General features: G+C 37.6%; 1 protein-coding gene across 3 annotated transcripts in view; it reads right to left on the bottom strand.

Moving 5' to 3' along the window:
• Positions 1-22,250, bottom strand: part of LOC112454123 (small conductance calcium-activated potassium channel protein-like) — a 78,024-nt gene that overhangs the window by 40,272 nt on the left and 15,502 nt on the right. Inside the window, exon 1 of one of the 3 annotated variants that reach the window (XM_025015349.1) lies at positions 19,507-19,988. The exons of the other annotated variants lie outside the window; for them this stretch is intronic. The gene's annotated coding sequence lies outside the window, so the exon portion shown is untranslated. Of the gene's footprint in view, positions 1-19,506; positions 19,989-22,250 lie in introns of those variants that run through there. 3 annotated transcript variants of the gene reach the window in all.

The raw sequence follows: 22,250 nt of genomic DNA, 5'->3' as shown, positions 1-22,250 counted from the left end.
GAGAGAGAGAGAGAGAGAGAGAGAAAGAGAGAAGGAGGGAGAGAGGGAGAGAGGGAGAGGGAGAGGGAGAGGGAGAGGGAGAGGGAGAGGGAGAGGGAGAGAGAGAGGGAGAGGGAGAGAGAGGGAGAGAGAGGGAGAGAGAGGGGGAGAGAGGGGGAGAGAGGGGGAGAGAGGGGGAGAGAGAGAGAGAGAAAGACTCAGAAAAAAGTCGAAAAAACAACTCAAGAAAATCTAAATCTAAAGAGTCGTAAATAATTCCAACATCTCCGAATTTTCAAAGTATTGTCTGCTAATTAAGCCTAAAATTTCCTCTCAACTTTTCAAATATTAACGAAAAAAGCTCCGTAACTTGAGATTAAATAAAAAATGAAACTAATCTAATATAACCCGTTTATAGTTTAAGGATCTAATTCGTCCAAAGTTTTAAACTTTCAAGCCTTTCGGAGGGAGGAGGGGGAGAAGCAAGAATATGATACGAATTCTTAGATTACCATAGAAGCTAAGAATCTGATGATCACGCTAAGAGCTCGCCATGTTTCAGAAATACGTGTTTCTGAAGTGCGAAATAAGTTCTCCTGTCGACTTTGAAACATTCATATGACTCGAGCATCCGGCCATACAAAATTTTTCATGATTTTCGCTGACGCAGAAGAAGAAGGGCATATTTATTAATTTCACGCGAATATTTTATTTCGTTGAATATTGGTTCCGAAGGGACAACTGATCAAAAGCTTCAAAACAGCAAATTTAAGTCATAATACTCGAATAGTGACACGATGCAGCGTCGCAAATACGTCCAAATTGTTAACGTTTTTATTTAGAGATCGTTTTCGAGCGCTTCATACGAGCGCGTTTGTTTTGCAGGAATCAATACTCGCAATTAGTCAATATCAAATATAAAATATCGGTGCCGCAGATATTCGCGATCGTACGCCGCGGTGAATGCACTCAACGGTGGTGAAATAAGCATTGAATGTCAATTGGAATCCCTGCTCCGAAATGGGTCCGATTAATAACGAGGGTAAATCAATATGGCGTCTGTGCACGGCTCGCAACGCACGTACATTTAGTTTTCGGCGAGGCAATTAAGGTACGGAGAGCCGAGACTGAAATTGCTCTGCGTACCTGCAAAAGTGCGTGAAGGCTTTTAACAAAAGGACTTTATTGCCTGCGAGAAATACCAATCAGAGATTTATTTCGTCACCATTGTTTAATCCACAACTTGTTTTTATTATCATTAGAAAATTCAATATTTAAAAAGACATAAAAAGGATTCAATATTTGAAAAAACATAAAGGACTATCACAAATCATCGATTTATTTAAAAGTTGAAGTAAAGTAACTAAATAAAAGTTTTGTTATTCAACAGTACTCTTCGAATACAATCACAAGCATCAATTGCAATTTGCCTCAATTGTAAAAAAAAATACTGTTAATTTTCGCCATTCATCCAGATCGAAAGACGATTTAAATCGATTTTCGTTGTTGGTACGTAAAAATATCGTATAAAAATATTTGCCATTCCGCGACACGATCCGCTCATTTTCTTTCATCTCCATAATTCACGAGCTCTAACAATGCTTGCTGTGTACAAACGTCTATAATTAAGCCGTCTACGGAGGAACTAAATCATTTATACCGGGCGGCCAGAGTTGTCTGTGGTCAGACCCTAGTAACTGCTTAAAAAGTTACCTCATTACCGGACGACCGATCGATCATCGACCCGATTCTCCGCTGCAGGGAAGCACGTAGGTCTATATCTCGTATTGGAAATGACGAAAATCGGAAAACCAGTTTCCGCGACCCGATCGATACGACCGAAATACTTTGTTCCATCACGCGTTGACTCCCTGTATTATTCGCACGAAGCCTGAGACAAAAAATTGAGATCGTTATTACGGAACTTGTATCTTTTTATTTGCTCAAACCTTTTGTCAGAAATACGCTCTGTCGCTTGTCTCTTGTAAAATTTTACGTTAAACTAACTAACGTTAGCCAATTATAATTAATAAGAGAGAAATTAAGAAAAAGAGAATCCACACAAAGGAAAAGAACTGATTGCGGTCGTCGGCGAGAGGGCAACCATATTGTCGGATTCAGGCATAAATCGAGAAATTTATGCTTTTACCCCGGCATATTAAGCTCGGTCGAATAAAAGCTTGGTGGAATTTTTGTCGACGACGTCGCGCGGGAGAATTCATCCGGAGGAAACATCTTGCGTAACGCGCTCTTCTTTTCTCTTCCCTTTCTGTTTTTTTTTGTTCAACTCGTCCCAAGCTGAACGTTTTCTCTGCATACAACCCTCGTGCACAATGACATTTTATATGGGTCGCTTGAGACGAGTTGCTACATAAATAATAAAATAAAAAACCAAGCGTCTCCTGTCCGGTCCGAAAACGTCCTGTCTCGCGTATAATTTTATAACGCCGTTCTGTCAGAAATTCCGTGCAAGCTCGCCACTGAGGAGCAATAAATTCTATGCCTACGGAAGTTATGACGGTGTGCATTTGAAATGTCGTATACCTGCGTACCCGCAAACGCGTGTTTTGCGACTCGCGTTTCGTGCACGGAATACTATTAACTTTCTACTATGTACACCGCGTCTCATTGTAATCGACTGTCCTTTTGGGTGTAGACTAGTGTCTAGTGTAGATAAGCGCACCGTTTCTAAGCGCGCAATTGGCTGGGAGTTCTAGAAATGGTGCGCTACCCAAAAGGACTCGATTAATGAGACACAGTACATAGTTACAAATTCAAGTAATCTCGTCCGCGAGCGTAAATTAGTTAATTCACTAACACTGAGTATTCCATTATTAATATTATCATTCTGTTCTCTTTCTTTTCTGATTTTATTTTTAATATCCTAACAAGTCTCCAATGTCGGTACGTTAATCTGCCGGAAATTTAAATAGCCTGTAACGAAGTGCCGCGAATCTCTCTCGCGAGGTCGTCGCTACGCGAAGCAGACATATGACTACGAAGATATGCAAATTACCGCAAAACGTCAGCGCGTCTTCTCATCTTAGGAATTCAAATGATTATTGGCTGCTATGCACCTACCTCGGTGCGCGGTTGCGATCGGGAGTTTAATTAAATTACCTCGAGATCAAGAAGGACATGCACCGACCACGTAGACGAGAAAATGGTTTTAACCAACTTTGCGAGAAGTGTCTTTGCGAAGGCAAAAACCGATCACGTCGGTTACAACATTTCCTGGAGATCTAATCAAATTCCTCGGAGACCCTTCCCGTAACTCGCGGTCGCGCGACGACCGCGTATCCGTAGATTGTCCCTGGGAGAATCGAAATTGACATGCGAGACAACTCACCATGATGCCCCGAGTTATGTACCCTTTGCTTAATTGCCCCTTTATTGCGTGCCAGTCTTTTCCCCCTGGGCGCTCGCTGAATTTTGTTTATTCATGCCGCGCATTCATGCGCGCGAAGAAGACCCTTTTCAAATTTTCAGCTGTCCGATGATCAAATATACTTGCGTTTTGCACGAAAGCTCGCGTCGTGTGTCGGGGCTACGCGTAAAATACATTTAAGTACATAAAAAATTAATTTTTTTGCAATAGATGTTAATAAAATGAGCAATAATTATGCGTATATTTTATAGATTATTCTACGACTTTGTTCATTCGAGCTGACAAATTTCAAACGAAATGCGGGAGAAACTACTTCTCTAAATTTACCGAGTGTCAATAGCTTTCTCGTTATTTGCGCTGTTCGCAGTTTGAGGAGGACGAAAGTAAGTCAATAATTGCGAGCAATATTAAAGAAAATCGCGAAAAATTACGAAAACGCTGATGTTACGATAAAAAAAAGACATCGTGTAATGTTTAGGTAGGCTAGACATTACAGGAATATTAATAGCGTAATCACGAGAGATTATCTGTGGGCTGAGCAACCGCGAACATTAATTCGCGCCGCGTGCAGTTAACCCAACGCAAACATACGGCAAGGGGTTAATGTCGACGACGTAACGGCGCACTTCATTTGTTTTAACGTCTCCCACGCGCGTGAAGGCTCGCTAATATACAGCGGATCAGATAATAGCACGATCGAGATAAAGTAAATGCCAATCGACGAGCTGGCCCCTGGCTGTATTTTTTTAATCCATACTCAGAAGAGGCGGAGATGACGAAAACAACAACAGCCATCGAGATCGAGAGGGAGATGAGAGATGAAAGAGGGTAAAATAATGGTAAAATAATAGAAAAATATCTCTTGGGCGTGAGGGGATCGGGGGGGGGGAGGGGACGACAGCGCATCGGCAACAGAGATCAACACAAAGCGAAAATTGAGTGTCGAATTTCTGTGTGAGATACCGTAGAAAATGGGAAGGGAGTACAAATACACGTGTGCATTCGGGAATGAATCGCCCCGGGAAAATCGCAGAGAAAATAAAAACGCATGAACGAACTCTCGTGAGGAGCGACTGACGTTTTCCGGGCTTCGATCGCGTTTGATTGTTTCTTTAGGCATAAAAACGTTGATTGGCTCATCAACAGAACAAATAAACCCTTGAAGAACGTGATTTTATCACGCCCTTTTGTAATCCGACGGATAATTACAAGATAGATCTGATATTTACAAGACGTTGCAAGCTTATCCAAGATAATCGGATTAAGCCCATCGAACATATCTTCAATTTTTTCTCGTTCGCACAATCCTCTTTCATATTTTCTCAGATATTCAACGTTAAGAAAAATTCTCTCATAAATGTGTCATAAAATATCTAAAATATAAATATTAATCCACCGTAATCGTAACAAGACAATTAAATTATATTTAATTGCACTTGCTTCGTAAAAGTCTCATTTAATGTTTTTAAATTTCTTCTCTCGTTGCGTTAAATTATATATTTTTATGACAAGTACTGCAATTTATACGTTCTGTGTTATCATATATAGTTACTAATATACATATGTGTAGATGTGACGTGTATATATGTATATGTAAACCGCCAATTATTTTACTACACAAGCAAGAAAAACTACGACAAATTTTCATCTCTGCCAGGATAAGTGGTGTGTGATCGATGGTAAAAGGGCAATCGCGTTAGGAAGCGGAACGAGAGCGAGCCAATTAAAATGCTCGTCTGTGAAAATAAACAAAATAAATTTTGCTCAAACATTGTTCTCCGCACAGACGACGAGTAATCAAAAAGAAAACTTCACTTCGCTCCCGGCCTTCCGTGCAATTTTGTCGGCAATATCTGATGCGTCAAAACAAGAAATTCGCTTTTTACGCGAATCTCACGAAAACTTGTGCAACCCGGCCTCCTCCGGCACGATAATAATAATAACGTTGGCATACGATAATAAAAACCTCTCTGACGAAAAGCTCCGACTAATATATATCGAGCATGCTGATTAACGGAGCAATAAAGATTAGTTTACGCAAAAAAAACGAACTAAAAACAGAGAGAGAGAGAGAGAGAGAGAGAGAGAAAGAGAGAAGGGAGAAAAAGAAAAGGAAAAAAGTTTCCCCTTTCAAAGAGAATCGTACAGGCGAATGATGGAACACAAAATAAAAAGATTTTATATCCCTAAGATATCGTATTACACCATGCTATTCTATAAAATGGAAATAATGAGTAACGCAAATACGGGTAAAAAGTTGCAGCATTAATGTAAAAAAATAGCTCCATTCTGGCGGTTCAAAAAAACAAATAAAAGTATTTAAAAAATTAATAAACGTGTTAAAAGTAGAATTCAGATTTTCTCAATTACGATACAATAGATAGCAAAATTTTAAATAATTTTATTCTGAGAGATTAAGTTCAAAATTTTTGCAATAAAAATTATGATTAGACTCATTTTTAGCTTAAGTTCGAAGATACTCTGCGTATACAATCCTGCGCTCGAATCGCGTTTAAATCTAAGTAGGAATAGAATGAGATATCTAACTCAGGAGCTCCAAGAGGGGAGAGGAGCTAAATCAGCCTGCCGTGAATTATGTCTTACTGGTGGATTCATTATAGAATTTCAAGACCTAGCACCACGCCACATCGTCACAATGGAGTTTCAGTAGTTTCCATCGCGATGGAGTCGCGGGGACGCTTACATGTGACGTGACACATAAAGGCGACGCAAATGACACGCGGTTTTGCCTGCGCGCGATCGCCGGCTACGATAAATCTATCGACATATACCGAAGTTACACCGACCGGATTGACGCGCCGCCTGGGAAATTCGCGAAGATTAACGAAGGCAGATAACGAATGGAGTTGAACGTGGCGTTAAAGTTTACAGGCCCAACAGAATTAAAACGCAATTTTTTACGATAGAGAAGTGCGTGTCGAAGAAGTGAACGAATCAACAGGATACAAGTCCAACAGAATGATTGATTCTTTAGACTTAAATTAATGCTGTCTTTGTGAATAGTAAGGTTCTGCGCACAATAAAGCACGTATTAGGAATAAGAATAAATATTAAATATTAGGAATCGGAATTAGTAATCATAATTAAACGTAATGCACAATGGAGAAGAATAAAATATAACATACAAATATAGGAATATTCTTACATTTATATACATATCCTAATATTTAATACTTATTACAAGAATATTCATATATTTATATGTCCTAATATTCAATACTTATTCTTATTCCTAATATGTGCTTTATTGTGTACAGGGCCTAATTCATATAGTTCAAAGTTTTATTCTTTACATACATTTATCTATCCTTCATAAATTAAATATATAATAAAACTATTTTTATATTATGTATACCTTATTATTTAATCAATTCTACATTATTCAGAAGATAATTCTCCACCTTGAAATCTGACGCAAATTATAGATTGTCTAAAGAGAGAGCTTTTCAAATTATCTCTACGATGTAAACAATGTATGAAAATTGAACCAAACATCTCTTAAACATTTGTGTTGATTGATATTAATTAAAATAATATTAATTATCGCACGTAGCCATGAATGACACCTCGTACACCTATTTATTAACTCGATGTATGGATCGATTAGTAGAAGCTTTAATGCACGGCTTCCGTGTAATTACAGTGTAACTTCCGATATAATTTGCACGGAACGCTATTACTCCTAATGACTGATCGGATTATGTGAATTTTTGCGTCCCGAGACACGCTTCATTAATCAGCCACCTAATGAACTGACGTCAGGTTATCCTTGAATACTATCCCGAGTTAAGTTGAGGGTTATTCGACCGAAGTTATCTACTTGACCCTAGGGGTGGTGATGCCATATGCCTCCGAACTGCGTGACCGTCCTGAACACCCCTAACGCTTTGACATACAATATACCCTGCCGAATATTTCTCACTTTATTCCGTGGTGAAAGGAAGGTCAAAGGGAAAGGCCGAACTCCGAAATTCGCCTTAGCTCAAACGTGAATTATTACAAGTGTGAGATATACCGGTGACGGATGACAACAATCGTGGAAGACGTAATTCGTCTCTCGTAGTTCGTACAGTTGTTGCTTTCTTATCTTTTTCCCCTAAATATAAAACTGTCGGATGTTCTGAATCCCTAACTTCTAAATCGCAAGATGCCCGTCAAATGTCATTCTATTCGTGAATATGATATAGACTACTCAATTGCTCTTTGCAGCAAGTATGAAAACATTAATGTAAACTATTGTAAACAGATGTTTGTTTTGTTTTAAATCAATATTACTTTTACTTTTAAAGTGCCCAGTAATATATAATTCATTTTTTTACGATTAATGCGATTTGCATTTTTAACAGGTGGTATTTAATTATTGTGTCGATAATTTAAGCAATATTGATCAATAAACTAATAAATAATATATTCGATAAAGAGTATCGGCTATAAAGTTAAACGCATTATATGCCGCTATCGTGTTAGTCTCTCGTAAAATGTATTTTTTGTACGTATTCCTCGCCGCAATACATTATATATGTATTTTACCGGAACAAACTGCAGTATTTGGCACAAAAGATATATCGCCGAAATCTTCGTCACGCGACGAAACCGTTTCATTTAATTTGCCAAGGTAGCTTATCGTCGAAGTATTTCGGCGCAATTAGAAGCGATTAACAATCGCCCGGTTTTGATGACTCACGAAAGTGCAGGAGTAAAGCATTATACAATGAAGCATAGTAAAAGCAAGCGGCCTACATTTTCATCGTCAGTCTTTTAGGCCGTTTAATTCATTGACGGGATTTATCATGACGTGTGTTGAAATGGAAATTAGCTTCGCCACGGTGAAATACGATTGTCTCGAGGTCACTCAGGTTCGAAGCTATCGAATTGACCCAGAAAATCAGGACTTACTAAAAGGTCTCATTTAAGCAACGCTTAAAAGGGTCTAAGAGACCATTTTAAAAATGCTTTGAAATATTCTATAAAATTTTTCGGATCCTTTGAGTTTTATATATTTTTTTATTTTAGAAGCCTCAAAATATCGGAAGTTTGTAAAGCTGCGGATGTTTAACATTTAATGATTTTAAATAACCTATAATCCTATTCCTTTCAAAAGTTAAATGCAAAGTTAGATGTAAGTTAGATCTAGGGGTTATTTTGGCAAACTTAAATTGTTAAATATTATTACTCTTTCAAAACTTGAAAGAAAAGCTTAGGATCCACTGAAACTTTGCACTTCTTGCGTTTCAGATTCTCCGCATCATTCAATTTCAAAACTTTGAAACATGATACATCAGGTCATCAAAAACTTTAAATCTGTCAAAATCTGTTGATCTTTGACGGAAACTTTCAAAGTCCACTTTCTACAAACATTAATTATTTTTCTTGATGCCTGGAATATTCTCGAATGTCGGAAAATATAGGGGAGCCTTATTTGGATTATGGTACGGCTCAAGGCGCGTTACCTCCACGTGTGTTTTGCTACCGTTTATTTCGTTCGCGCCCTGAACTACACCGAAGTTTCGGAATCCGCCGTCAACGTAGCTGTGCATACAGAAGTATATGCACACCGCGGGCGTATATCTAACGTGTGATACATATGACCCCGTTCGCCGGGCTTATTAAGACTAGCAATAAATTCATGCTGCAACGATCATTATTTGTAGGAAACTCAGGAGAAATGTTGCAAAAGAGTAGCAGTATACCTGAACATAATTCAGCAATGGTAGATTTAAATTGTGTTCAAAATAAACTTTAAAGTTAATAATGTGTATAACAAAAGCTTTATTAAATTCGTCTTATTAATTGATTAATTTTAATATCTCTTTAAATGTAAAAATTTAATTTACATTTCGACTCTATCTAACATTTAACGTTATCATTTTCTTAATGGCATAATCATTTTTTTAATGAAAAAATTGATTGCGGCAATTGATTCATGCTTCCAATCTTCAAATATATGCGTGATACGACATTTCGTTTTCTCCCGTTTTCCTTTTCCCTGTGGAATGTTCTTTGCGTCAAAAAACTCCTGACAGAATGTCGATAGTAAAACTAGAAAAGCGCGAGAGACGAGCGGAATAACCAAAGAAACATTACCATGGAATGCGTTCCGTTCTATTTGATATCATGAGCCTTGGAGAACATGCCGCGTCACATGATCCAGGGATTCACGAGAAATGATTATCACCTCCCAATAAAAACAATGCTTTTAATCAAAGCAAGAATACAGATAGTGATTGAATTGGAGTATCTGCATTCGTATATATCTTTATTACAAAATATCAAAACGTAAATCCAAATAAAGAAATCAATCTGATATTAAATGTGTACAGCCACAGTTTCATAATTATTATATTTTTATTGTATTATCTGAAATTAATATAATAAATACATGTATAAAATTGATATTTTGTATTTGTATATGCATGTATGTGTCTATGTGTACCTGTATATATTTGTATTCGTGGTTCGATTATGATGGCGATAAATGATAGCAACGCTGCATTAAGCTTCATCGATGATTTATAGTCGTTTTCGACATGTTTCTATATTTGACATATATATATATATATATATATATATATATATATAACTAATATGATTTTAATGATTATGTCGGTAAATAGTGTGAAAGGTATTTTTTATGTTAAAAGTGCATGAGCAACGTGAGTCTTTTTTTACCAATAGCATATAAACCACATAGTAAATGCCTGAAGTGCGCTTTTCACAACAACGATTGTTGGAACCAACCATAGAAAATTTGCAGCTCATTACAAGAGACGAAATGTTTGATGATACGTTATTCAAACCAGATGTAAAATACGGAACGTTGAAAAGTCAATCAAATGTATAGCGTAAAATACAAAAGTATAGCGTAAAATACCGCGTTGAATACAAAAATTAATTGCGATGCACCAGTATTTCGGTCCAACGCATTGATTATCGAGAATTCATTAAGGTAGGACATTACACTTAGTCGCTCGTGTGTACGAACTGTAATTATGCAAATTCGGTCACGCATAGAAATACATCGGCTTAATTCCGCGCGCAATTTTGTCTTGCATGTTCCCGTTATATCGAGAATTTCGAGTATAGGAAAGCATACGAGAGTCACGTTCAGATGTCGAATGTTGCAAATTACAGAAATTATAAACAATAAAAAGAATAATTAAATACAGTCACAGACGTTGGATAAAATCAATTTAATTGCCAACATAATTATTCGTTTCTTTGTATAATTTGTAACAAATTTCTAATGAGAGATAAAACGTTTTATCACTTTGAAAACTATCTTTTACCATTTTGCATCGTAATGTGTTTTTCAACTAAAATTTATGAGTATTTTCAGCTGCCCGGCTATAAAATATGCTACATACTGTTGCATGTTTAGTATGTATATTATACTTGTAACCCTTCGGCTTCATAACGCGTTTATCTTCAAACTTGCACTTGGAGGGAAAACATTTTAAAAGGAGTTGACAACTTTTAAAAAACGGTGTTAGCTGTTTTTATTCTTAAATCAATTAAAATGTTTATTAAAAATATTTATTACATCAAAAGTCACTATTTTTAAATAAATCTTGTACATAGAAAAAAAATATACATAATAATATGTTGCAATAATTATTCTTTAAAGGTTAAGCAAATCGTATTAATTATTTTTTTTCTACTCTTTTGTTTATACTATACTCTTAATTATCTTCAAAAATATATAAAAACTTACATGCAGGAAACTGTATTATCAATTAAACTCGTTATCTCGAACACGATACTTAGCTGCTCCCTATAATATGGGAAAATAATAATTAATGCTGTTAAATTTTCACGATAATTAGAATATAATGGAAAACTATTTTGCGATAGCCGCGATTAATTACATTACGTGCTGCATAAATTCTCCCGGAGGAGAATTGTGCCGGTCTTAAACTAATCTGATAAGCAACTTCTTTTGAGTGGTTGGTCGTAAGAATGCCTTTGAAATTCTTTATTGCGACAACACTGATGCCGCAATTTCTATGATAATGCGAAAGTTTGCCAGTGCCGAAGTTGAAGAATCTCAAATCTTTATAGGTCAGCACATCTATGTACGCGCACGAATTACTTACATGTATGTGTCAAACTATATACAAACGGGGGCATATTTAAAATTATCGTGCTTATATGTACTTACTGTATAGACATTCATATTTTTATAAAAGTTTTCCTATAATGAATATACCTAGAATTCTTCCTTTGTGGAAAAAAATGCTATGTAAAATTTACGTAGAGCACTATTCAAGATCAACGAGTGCCATAAGCGACAATGACAAGCGCTTATCAACAATAGTAGCTTAAGCATACACCAATAGTCTATAGAATTGTTACCTATTCTTACATAGTTTACTTGACCTTTCTGAATTTAACACACTTTCGTAAAATTTTCTCATAAATATATATAAAAGCGGCCTTAAATCATCTGTTGCGAGATCTGTCATGAGTTCGGAAATTAAATGAAACACAGGATATTTCGGTGAACCTAAAACATCCTGTTTATACATATTACAACTGCACTGTATCGCGTTTATTGTCTTTGGCGAGGAAATGAACTTCGTTATTTCGCGCCTACGTACTTCGTGCACGGGCACTTCCGTCGCATGTTCGGATGATGAATGATCGACGATTCATTATGAATTCGTCGCAAGCTCCCGAAGATGGTCTTGAATTGTGCGAGCAACGTCATTCGCCGACACGGTCGATATACGGCTATAATCTGTTTAAAAAACCACGCGACCGTTTAAAGATTAATCCGCGCGAATGGAGCTGCAATCGAAGCCCGAACCCGTACCCATCCAGATTGTCCCGATTAAACATAATAATTTTAACAACCGCCGTGGGGGCGACCTTTCGCTACTTGCACGTGTATATTATACGTGCGTGCCTGGGACACGAGGCTTACACTTTGTCCCCCAGGATATTACTTTGTCCCCTTCATCCCATATCTATATCCGTATCTTACTCTACCGGAGGAAGTAGAGCTCAAAGATTTCGTTTGAATATCAAAAGAAAAGATAACATATCAAGAGGGGGACAATAGTGTGTATGTATAAGCAATCTTTTTCTTTGACAAGAATTGAGATATGTAAACTCTCAGTGCAAAAGATAAATCGTTTACACACAGATATATCGGTAAGCGAATCAAATTGTTCTCGAGTATTTTATAGATAATATTTTATTGCGTTTAATACGGGGTAAGTCAGATAACAGATCACATTTCTTTTGCGGTTCATGATAAGAAAAAGTGGGATACGGAAAAAAAGTAAAACGTAATAATATCCAATTTCTAATGATATTTCCACTTTTTCCACAATTGCATCTTTTTCAGCGGAATCGTATTATTTCTCTTTTACGGTTGCTCTTGTTATTCCGTGCGCGCACAGAAATATTTAGGTAAAATTATTGAACCGTGTATATTTTACGAGCTATTTTATATCTTATGTGGACATGTTGCGACATAAAATATGAAAAATGTCATAAAATGTACTATTCGAATAATATCTTATAGTATTTTTTTACAGAGAATAATAAGAAGAATTGTCGATTGATGATATTATATTTCACAATTACGCGAAAAATTTGTTTATTTGTGTACAAAATGAAATAAACTAGCATTATTTAGTAATTATTTTTATCTTATTTTATTCTATTACCTACGATAAATTTCACATTAAATTTTGCTGAAGCATAGTAATCGTTATATCATGGATCGTTTACGTTTAATCATATAAGTTTATCGTTTATCACTCTGTTATCTTCCTAAAGTAAATATGCCACGGAACCAAACGAAGAAAAACAACATTTATTCGAGAATAAATATTAAATAATTCTTGCAGCATGATTATCTTGAGAGATCCTGAGTTACGATAGAATTTTTCCGTTTATTCCTCTATAATTAACACATTGCTGGCTATTAATGATAAGAACGTTACCTACTTCCCTATAAGAAAAAGCGATGCAACACGTATACGTGTCCTCCATTTGTAACATGTACACGCGAACCTTCCATTTGCGACGCGGGCTTAACGACTTAAAGAGCTTAAAGAGAGTGTCCCACCGACCTATCCAATGATCTTCATCATTGTTGTATAATAGCGCGCGACAGGATTGGGTTAGACTAGGGACGATCCTACCGAGCCGTAACATGCGAGACGAGGAAATCGATATGCGGGATCCGGATCTGAACTTGGTTCGTGTGCTATTTCCTTGCGCACCTATCATGCAAAGTGGCTTATGAACCTATACGCGCGCCTGATGCACGATCTTGTTGATTAAGATATACGTCTCGGTCAAGAAAGTGCGATATATTTCTCCCTCAAAGTCACCGGGGTCTGCGCGTCTAGTGCTCACCGTGTCACTCCGGTTATAAAACAAGCGCGATAGCATAAAATGAAATGTAGCTTGTGAAGCCGTAACGCGCGAGATCGATACGTGAGACACGGCTCGAAACGTGCCATCGCAGAAAGATCTTTGGTACACAACGTTAATGATAAAAACGCGATCGCGTGTTCGTCACGATCGTCACTCGCGCAAACGTAGCCTAGGGTACATACCGACGATACGATAAATTCACGATGTAGTTTTATATACCGGGACTTCCGAATATGTAGAAAAATTCGTATATAGGACCAAATATATCGCGGCCATCGAAAGTTCGCGAGCGCAGCAAAATTTCCGAAGTTCCGTTTCGAAAGACTCGAACTTTGAAATATCCGAGTCGATTGCTCGGCGCAACTTGCCAACTATCGGTGCTTCAATACTTTACGCGGAGAAAGATCATCTCTCCGAACACACTCCAGAGGATCTAATCCATTAAAGTTCAATTCGAACATCTCGAACACTCTGTGTGAAAAACTAATTAATGATAGTCGCGCAATACGTACGGTGAGATACCTTGAAATACGAGAAAACGTGAAATTTCCAGGGATTCGACACGAATTACGCAGTTGTAAATTAGATAAGAGAGATTAGATAAGCCGAGCAGGAAGAAACAGATCTCTCTCTATGCCAGATTTTCATATACATATATTCCGCCTTCCTCCGGTGCGCTCTCTTCTCTACGTGTCTCCCTTTTTATTCCCCTTGCGCGCACTCGAGCATCCGTGCCTTTCATGCTGAGGTGAAAAAAGAGAAGCCCCGGATGCGGCGATCACGATAAGAATAAATCGACACAAGAAACCCGAGTTTCGCCGCTCGTACATGTTACGGGATGCACGCGGAAAAGTGTCATATCTGCAGCCAGTCGATTTTATTGCTTGCGTATGTAGTATTTTACACGCGGTTTGATCAGCAACTTGCCAAAGATCGATTACAAGAATTACCCGCGGCGGAAGAGGATAAAAATAAAAATGTGTAGTTTATATATAAACAAAATTAGCAAAAATTTGTTGCCGCTTTGCAACACAACGGCGCAGTTGGATTTTAATGGATTTTTAACATGTTCATACATGTTGAAAATCAACATGTTACGAATCTCGTTTGTACTATCTTTCTCGTGCAAAATTCTAAAACTTCCGCATTGCGAAAACACTGCAGGGAGAATTAAAATTAAAACGCACATGTTTTTGTGAAAAATGCATTTAAATTGTCTTAGACGAAGATTCTCGCACGATAACGAACCTCAATAAAACTCTAATAACCGCCGCGACATGTAATAGAATTACAATGTATGTAATAGAATTTACAATGAACAGCGAAAAAAACTCATGGTGTGATACTAAGGGTCAATTTCTTCACCGTTGGATAACTTTATCCTTCGGTTAACCTCACTCTTCATCTCTTTCTAACTGCACCCCTGAGGTTAACCGAAGGATAGAGTTATCCGACGGTGAAGAAATTGGCCATAATTGTGAGAAGCTAGAGACGTTATACAAGGGTTAAGACCGAGAAAACTTGGTAGAAAATAGTTTATAAACGAGAGAAAGGGAACGATAATCATCTAGTGCTCAACTGCTCTGAATAGAACTTACAAACAGAGCACTCTGCCACTTCTCTTTATACGAATTTCATCATCATTTCGAGTCTTTCTTATTAAATTCTCTTTTAATTCTCAGAATTAAATTCCAGCCGTTCCACAAATCAAGATTCTTTTAAAATAAAATACACTTGAATTTTATTAACAATTTTAGAAACAATTGTCAGCTTTACTATCTGTTCGTAACATGTTAAAACTTAATTAGTTGAAATATTGTATTTCTATATCAATACAAAAACGCGGAAGAAAGAATTTGTAAACTCGATGAACAGATAAATGGAAGATAGACATCTCGTACTCGTATATATCGTGCTGCGAAGGACAAGAAATTCTTTAGGAATCTTATAAGCTCGAATGTTTATTAGATTAAAACTTTCTATTCTATATATTGGAAACTTTTGCTAAAAATAATCTTTTGAAACTTGTCCATAAATTTCACAAAAGGACGATGGATCGTTAATTTTAGGGCGAGACGTACCCTACATCTCTTGTTCGAGAGGCACAGGGAGTGGAAAGATGTATCGATAAGTAGAATGAATGGAGTTTCACGCGCCCGCTACTCTTCCCTCCTCCGTTGACATGGAGAAAAAGATGCTCGCTACTTAATATCGCTGAAATAAATAGCACGTATTTTTTTTTTCGGGGAAAACGTAACAAAAATAGTAACACGAAGACGGTTATGCATTAAAACAGACCCATTTCAGAGATGCGGCAATGAAATGCGGCTGCATTCTCGGCGCGGCTCGAGTTTCCAAGTTCGTTGACGAGTATGATCACAAATTTGTAAATGTAAATTCTTTATCGAACTCGCGCTTGAATGTTTATTTTAAACCAATAAAATATCTAAATTAATTTCAGATTAATTGAAGGATTAATAGCGATAATAAAAAATGGATCTATCCAGAATTGTATGTTAGCAAGTGCAGAGAACCTCAAACAGCTTGTCAATAATTCTCGCGCATTGCGGTGTAGGTGCAATAACCCCAGACACAACATAATATATCATCGTACGTTCTGTATACGAACTACGCCTTTATGTTACTATATTTAACTTGACGAACAAAAACGGGCCAACAAAAACGGCCCGGTAATTCTTTCTCGGATTCGTTTACGCGGCTGCCGCGAGAATTATGCAACGCCAATTTCACGTGGTTACACAGCGAAAGGATATCGACCCGCAAAACCATTTCGTAGAGAAAACCGTAGACGAGCCATTTTACATACGCACATAACAGCACCAGAGCAAATTGCGCGTAATTCTGCCGTTGAATTTTTCAAGTCGTAAAGAAGGAGGGTCTCTATAATAAGGCCTGTTTTCGGCACCCTTCAAAATTGGACCAAAATGGCTGGAATCACTTCTTTATACCCTTGGAAGTAATATTCAGTCAATTCCAGCCTAAACGGAAGTACACGCATTTTGTGTATCTCTGACATTAAGATGTGAGATAGGGTCCGATATATAAGGCCATGGACATAAGCAAAATCTGGTCTATTGAATTAAAAGCTTAAGGAATCGTAGTTGCTCAAAAAGGTACAGTTCTTAAAACAGTTCTTTTTAAAACTTCATCCATCCTATTACTTCCAAGGATATAAAGAAGTGATTCCAGCCATTTTGGTCCAATTTTGAAGGGTGCCAAAAACAGGCCTTAGGGACCCTCCTCCTTTGAAAAATTAAACATCTTCTCTCGACGAAAAGACACTTTACTGATAAAAAGACGCGCGACAGTTTTGAGTTTATCTACATTTTTATGCAAAATAAATGTGTGTATCGTATTTTATCATACAATATATGTATATTAGATAAAATCGATAAATGTTCACTTACGAACAAGCTCAGCGATAGCAACGCCGAAGTAAGTCGCTAGGGTAATCGACCTCGAAATCATTGCCAGAGCATTCCCCGGCACACATTTAGATACTAACCTTACGATTGCGCGTTTATTTTTCCTCGCCGGCTTATTGCGTGACTTGGAGTTTCGTTGATCGCAATCGACAGTTAATGTTATTAATCACTCAAGTCATTACTGCCGAATTTCTTCGGCAAGTAACGACTAAAGAATAGTTAAAGATAGCAATAAAGACACTCTAAATAAAGATTATACATAATTCAATTATCGTAGTTAGAAATTCTTAGCAAATTCGCGAGAAAAACCATTTTCACATTTTTCGAACATAACAGTATATTCAAAAGTTCATGTATCCTTTATATCTGTATGTTCTCTATAAATAACGTTAGGTGTGGGCGCGGAAAAATTTATGAATAGCCAGTTCCATAAAGAAATGAAAGAGCATGGCTAAAATAATTCACGTTGTATGGAATTCATGATGTATGGAATTTCTAATATCATGTATGTTAAATTAAATATCTAAGCGGTTAAATTAAATCCCTGCGTATTATTAAGCATAATACATAGAGATTTACGTAATATAAATTCCCTATTGCTTTATGCGGAAAAAAAATATGTATTTTTTATTGTTTGTACAAATATATTGAAGAAATGTTAATTTCTCTTACGACATGTATTATACCATAGCTTCATGTTGTTCCATAAATGTATGGAATAAATATAAGGGAAGATAAAGATTCTTATATTATTATAACATATTTAACGTTAACTGTAGCTGTCTGATTTTCGTGTCACGTTGACATTAAACGTAATTCTCATTATTATTAAATAAGATTCGGAGTTATATGATCATATATATAACTCCGAATATGACATATTTAACATTAAATCTGACACTAAATAGTAGGAAACTCTATACGGAATACTTTTCAAATGCAATTTACTAAAAGAAACTAAGATTCGAAGATGATTAATAAAAGATAATAAGTGAAACAGGTCCGATCTTACAATTAGATTATTAATTAGAGAAGATGCCATTTTCGGTCGGACTGGATCATGATAGTCTATATACTATTAATAATTTTCTGTATGAATTTTGTATACGTTTCTAATTCAGTAGACTGCGCACCGATTATTTGTCGATCACAGCTTTCTATTGGAACAGTAAATCCGCATACTTAAATCGATAACTGATAATTTAACTTTTGATGCTAATAAACATCCTTTACAAAATTACCGTAAAGAATTTATTGCGAAAAATATCACCCCAGATATGATGGTGATATTTTTCGGGTGAATTTTGTATACTTTTTCCATTATTTTTCCCCTGGATAATATTTTTCGCAATAAATTCTTTACAGTGATTTTTCGAATCTCTCTACAACGTGACCGGGCGTCTTTACCAATTGGTCGAGTGTATTTTAAGACCGACAAATAATTGGCGCGCAGTTTACTGAGTTGCAGAAAGTCTACAAAATTCACACAGAAATATTATTATTAGATTAAGATCCAGCCCGACCGCATGGCAAATGACATGTTCTCTAATTAATTAATAAAAAAGACAAATTTAATCGAATGCAAGAGTGCACCTGCGTGGGGCACGTGTCCACAAAGTTCTCGATAAGTAAAACTTTTCAGCAAAAGTAGAAATTAGAATAATTCCAGGTTGTGATAGTGGAAATGGTTTTAATTATTAAAATGTAATATAAATAATTAGACTTTTAAGAAGATTATATTAAAATTGCAATCTCAATAAAAAATACATTTACAGTAACGTCAAAAAGCAAAGTCATTAAAGTCAACGTTATATTTGATCATTGAGCAATGTAATAAATAAATAAATAAACGGTCGCGTATAAAGTCATGAAAAAATTAGAAGACCTAACATAAATTATCAATCGCATGAATAATAACTGACATTTTTTACAATAACAAATTAAAAAGTAACATTGATATTATCTTTTATCACTGATAACAAACTAAGAGAGACTCGAAGAGAGACTGCTCGCAAAATGAGACTTATGAGAGATAGTTCTCTATCGGAGATCAGTCAAGCTAACGCTCTCTCCTCGACATTTCTTAACATCAAGTAGATCTAACGCTGCCATTGGCGATTAAAATTCAGGACAATTCGCAAGTTTCCCGGAACTTCGTAAAGCCACCCCTATCGCCTCCTCAAAGTGCATCGCGATAGGAAAAGAAAGTGGCGAGGGGGGGGAGAGGGGGTGAAAGTCGCGCGTGCAGCGCGATCCGGCGTTCGTTGAACCCTCTCTTACCTTAACGTTCTCTCGCGCCGGGGCGACGGCAGCACGCAGCCAGCACGTACGTCCCCGCGCCGCGTTGCATCGCCGCCCTTCCTTTCTTTCGCCCCTCGCCGTCGCCGTCGCGATGCGATGCGATGCGAATTCCCTCCTCTCTCCCCTCACCCGCAGTTCAACCCGATCCGTATTCAAGGCGCACACGGGGCGCGGGGCGAGTGGTGGTCACGCGGTAACATACCTCCGCGCGAGGGGGGGTAACACTCCGCGATCGCGGCACACGGACGTCGCGCGCGCGACCCCCGCGATATGCCGGCAGTTCGCAAAAAAAAGAAGGGGACAGGTGGGGGTCATCCAACGGGGGGACGGAAAAAAAATGAAAGATGCACGGTAAATGGCGGGGGCGGGGGTAGCGGGGACGGGGACGGGAGGAGAAAGAGAAATAGAGAAAGAGGGAGAAAAAACAGAGCAGCGCGCGTGGTTGTCGGACGAACCGGCGACCGACGAGACACACCACGACGGACTGAAAACGAGGGTAGAAACGTGGTTGCCCGGTTGCCGTCGCTACGCCCTCGTGTGCCGTCGGCCGGCCTCGGCACGCTCCGACGAGCCGCGACGCGACGAGAACGGCCTCAGGGCCGTCGCACCCGTTCGTGGCGCCATTGGGGTCACGTGCCCCCCGGCCGGCATGGCACAAGCGGCACGGCCGTAGGGTTTGCGGCGCGCGAGGGGTGAGACAGAGGGGCGGTTACAGCACGCGCGCGCGCTGCATTTTCCAATCCACACGCCGCGGTCACCGGCTTTTCGGAGCGCCGCACCGCGATGTATCGATTATTGACTCTAGCGCACTACAGTATTCGATTTTCAGATTTTACCACGGTGAACTACAGTCGCGTTTCAGCGGAGACGAGTAAAAATAGACGTGTGACGAGAAAGTATATGCCGCAGCGTTTCAGAATCGCAGAGTATCTTGGAGTTTGACGCCATGCTTTTTTTGCAATTCCGAAAGTCCTAAATATCAAAATTGTTCAACAAGTAGACGTTTTTTATATTCTAAGTGCTAAAAAAACCTTTTGAAATAAATTGTGTTTAAATTAAAAATTTATGAAGATTATGATTTTTTAAAATTATTCTAAGATAAATATAACATAGATTTCTGTATCATATAATCTTTAAAGAAAAGACAAAAACGTTTCACGCGATCGACATTTTTGGCCGTCATTAAAATCATTGAAAAAAATACATCTTGATCTATGTGATTGATTAGCCTGATTAACGTGGATTTTATCGCGAAAGCTTATTGGCTAGAAAAAATAGACGCAACGAGAATATCGCGCAGTGAGGATATCGATCCTCGCTCCGAACCACCTTTGCAGTTCACTTTGCCTCATGATTAATCGAGCAATTGCTATCCTTAATTTAAGACCCGGAGTCTGCACCAATATTATTCCTTACTTTCGTCGGTCGTGCGGATCGATTGAAAGCATTATATTGGCATATTGATTTCAACAAATAGTCGGGACGTAGAACCTGGTCGGTTGAAAAAAGAAAGATATTGATCCCGATGTACGCGACTCCAATCCTCATGTTCAATAATTCAATATTTTAATAGATTTACCTAAATCAATGTATTTTTGTTTGGAAGAGAATTAACGAGATAACTTTCAAAAGTTTCAAATTGCGTTACGCTAAGTGGACAATTATTTATCGCTTGCGTTTGACAAAAATAATTCCCGTGTAAAAACTTTTAAAAGCTCCTGATAATGTAATTTCGCAAAATTACTGTAGTCGTTTCGAAATAACTACGTATCAACGACGTTTTGCACGGAGCGTGTACTCCCTTTTTTTTAATTGACAATGTAATTTCGCAAAATTAATACGCGGTTGAGTAATTACAAGCGCATGCAAGGCCACTGTAAACCCGCGAGCACGCCGAATACGATTATGGAGTGTGTGCCATAAATAATGCCTCCGACGAGGCATTATCATATCGTAGCGGAAGATTTCCCGGCGGAATTCCTCCGCTTTCGAAAGATGGAATCAGTCGCAAACATTCGCTTTTATAGCGTGGCGTCTCGCTCGCCCTTCTGCAAACGGATCAACCCATCACGCCGCGGATTAATTCCTTCTAAACAACAAATTCCAGCAATCCCTTCTAGCCCTCTCAAAATTGCTCGTCAACACCGTCATTATACCGCCATAACTCTTCCGACACTCTTTATTAACTTGTAATGCGAGCTTGAGTGCCAATTTCATCATTACCAATAAATAGCCGAGCCCATTCTTAACCGAAACGGTATATCGTCTTTAACTCACATCCGTTGTTAAATTATAGATTTTATTGACACGAGAATTTATTATTCATGAGAAAATTTGGCTACATCCGATTACAGTTTTACAATTTGCAAAATATTCGACACCTATGTAATTAAAGATTGGACATAAATAACTTTAAGCGCTTGAAATAAATATATCAGGAAATAAAAAATAGTCGAAAAAATATTATGTTCGTTTTAGTTACCGAACTCTATTGTCATTCAAATAGAAATTGAGAACATTTACATTCTTTTATAACGTTCGATTGCAGTAGGTATTTTTTGATGGAAAAATAATTTTTATAGCGCGGCACTCTCACAATTCTTTTTACATTACCTCTTCAGTCGAGACACTTTCCAAATGTTTGATAAATTAAAATCGATTCCACGTGTGTCAAAGAATTTCAATTAAAGTGCTTTTCATCGATGATGAAATAAGTAAACGGC

Source organism: Temnothorax curvispinosus, unplaced genomic scaffold, assembly GCF_003070985.1.
Source record: "Temnothorax curvispinosus isolate PA1 unplaced genomic scaffold, ASM307098v1 QBEX01004791.1, whole genome shotgun sequence".
Lineage (NCBI taxonomy): Eukaryota > Metazoa > Arthropoda > Insecta > Hymenoptera > Formicidae > Temnothorax > Temnothorax curvispinosus.
Note: the sequence above shows the minus strand (reverse complement) of the source record. Positions and strands in the feature narration are given on the sequence as shown.